Consider the following 3,097-nt stretch of genomic DNA (forward strand, 5'->3'; position numbering starts at 1 on the left):
AGAAAACAAAAAATAAACAAATGAGTCTACAACATGAATGGACCTAAAGGGTATTATGTAAAATGAAATAAATCAGACAAAGGCAAATATAAAATCTCTCATATATTTGCTTCATCTTAGTTACTTAGTACTTTTAAATTTATATCTTTAGTATTCAACTCAAAAAATAACCTCAGTACCATCTCTTCAGCGAAACATTATTGATGGTCATCAAATGAGTAACTTTTGTTTTACTCGTGCAGCACTTTACATTCTTTATTTTAAATTTAGTACTATTTCTTTGTATTCAGAATAGCATTTGCTTGTATATATTGTTTCCTAACTTCAAAATATAAATGATTTGGAATCTAAGATTATGACTTTGCCAATTCTGTGCAGTGATTTTGAGTGTTTTTTTTTTCCAATGAAAAACGTTCTCTACGGCAATTTTTTTTTTTCTGTATGCCAAGATTTAACACCATGCTATCATAGCATCATCTGTAGACAGTATAGAAATAAGAGCCAATTTTTGCTTTGCGTCATGGATATTCAGCCCGACTATGTAAATTTCTGGCCCTAGGATACTGTGCACAATGATAAATTTGCTCTTCGTATTTTAGTACATTAATTCTAAGCATTACATTTTCCTGGCCCCTGACTCCTCTAAAGGGTGTGTGTGTGTGTGTGTGTGTGTGTGTTTAAATCATTTAATCAAGTCTCAGGTGTCCTTCAAAATGGGTAGCTGGTAGAAATCTCAGCAGTATTTTTGTTAGAGGCAACAGAATGAGTCCTGCTGGTTTTCAAATTTACTGCTTCAATTATTGCAACTTTTTCCAAAAGTTCAGGGACTTATTTCACACCTTTGTGTTCCTATATTTTATTTTTAAAAATGTCTTGTTATTAGTAATAAATTAGAGATTGTAATTTTAATTGATATTTTTGTATTAATTCCTGTCAGTAAAATGACCTATTATGTTTACAGCTTCTCTATTTTCTACTTAAAAGATACTTAAATGGAGTTAAAAAAGCAAATCTGAGTTAATTTTTCAGTTCTATCATTTCCATAGCCTTTCCCTTATGCCATTTTATCTTTACATGAGGCTGCAATATAATGTATGATATTGTTTGGTCTTATTGAAGAATAAGAGAATTTAATTAACATTCCTTTACATTAATAGGTAGCTCTTCTCACTATATATACATTTTGCTTTACTTGGCCTTTATAAAGTAACTATCCCAACACTAGTATAGAATACAGTTAAATTAAACCATTTGAAATTAGCAGTAGTCACTGTTTTTCATCTCTACCAAGTAATTTATTCAAACAGTTAAATGGTCTATATATTATAATCATCTTGTACAAATTCAATGCATATTCAATATTGAATGTCCAAGATATAAGCACCATAAACAACCCAGATAACATTTGTTTAAAAGGTGCAATAACTTTTACCATGTGTTTGTTTCTCTGAAATACCTGTAATCCAATAAGTTATATATAAATTTCAACCATAATTATGGAATGTAGCTAAAAATATTTTTAATGATTATACTTTCTTCTGGTGTCATTTTGGGGTATTAATGCATTCATTACCTGATAAAAAACTGCTATTTAAATAGATATTTCCATGGTGATAAAGTGCCTGTTTTAAAATTAAAGAAATGTTAGGGTCTTTTTTCAAGGACCTAAACATCTTTTGTCACACACTTCTTGACTTTATAAAATTTTATCATATCTCCCACACCTTTCATCTTCCTAGATTCACAAGTCCTAATGTCATTGCCAGGGTATGTTTACCTAACCAATCATTTTATCATTTTAGTTTCTCTTTGCCAATTTTTTTCCAGATGAGTTTCTTTGAACCCTCTTTTAGTGTTCCATAATAAAACGCCTGTCTAAGTGAGATACTGTCTTAAGTAGATACTACAAAACATTATATCAGGAAGCAGTTATTTCTTTATTAACTATTTATTATAGTTCCTGCTAGGGTATGACAGTGATCATCTATTGACTATGTGTAATTATGAGTAGTGACATGGCTTCTATAGGAAGTAGAAATAGTACTTTAACATATACAGAGTGTAATTTTACTTGAAAATTTTATGAGAAAATTTTACATAAGAATAAATATCAGCATTAATATTTAAATTCAAGTGTCTTGTAATAGTGATTTGTCATGAGTAGGAAGTATAGAATCCAAACAATATTTAAAAATTGTGACATAAATTGATTAGTCTTGTGTAGACCCAAATTGGTTAAGCTACCTATAATTATGTATTTTAAATTCTTAGTATTTAAAATATTGAATTTCTACTTAATTTATAATTAAAAGTGAATGAAATGCAAATAACATTTAAGAAACCAAATATAAAATTAAGAGAGAAAACAAGGGTTTAGTTTGAACTGTGGTATTCTACTCCTTGGTTGTTAATTTGTTCCATGACCTTCAGTCAGTTACCACACTGTGTCACAGAGGATATAACAATCATGACCTGCTTCACAGGGGCATGCTATCATGCTATACCTTAAATGATGTGTGTTAAGTGTCTAGAGGTACTTTAATGGAACCCATTATTGAAATGTAATTATTAACATTTAAGATAATGAAGTTAGTTTAGATAGTTTAGCCAAGCCTGGTATGAAGATGATTTCTAAGTTCAAGAACAAAAATTCCCTGATACAAAACATTTTAAAAATAAAATCATAATTGACTTATTTGCTAACCTTAGCTGCATCAGGGCTTGGAGTTTATTGTTTGTCTCTGATCAAGTGCTTTGAAATCAATGTGAATTACTACGGAGATGCTAGAAGATAATTTTGCAAAAATGTCAAAAATGCAAGGTTTGGGAGAGCTGCATAAGCTAGAAATGACTATCTATTTTGTAAAGGTTGGTAAATTACTATTATAACGCCTGACTTTAAGATAGATTGCAAATTTTGCTTTTTAAGCTAGATCAACTTTGATTTTAAAATTCAGGAAAGGTTTATTGTATTATATGCATTAATTTTATCCATAAGAAATTTAGAAGGTCATGTGATTACCTAATAGAAACTAGTTGTGACATTCCTAGTAGAACTCTTCCTTCTACTCAACAATTGATTCCTGTCTATACAGTT

The sequence above is a fragment of the Pteropus alecto genome, unplaced genomic scaffold (assembly GCF_000325575.1).
Source record: "Pteropus alecto unplaced genomic scaffold, ASM32557v1 scaffold744, whole genome shotgun sequence".
Classification (NCBI taxonomy): domain Eukaryota; kingdom Metazoa; phylum Chordata; class Mammalia; order Chiroptera; family Pteropodidae; genus Pteropus; species Pteropus alecto.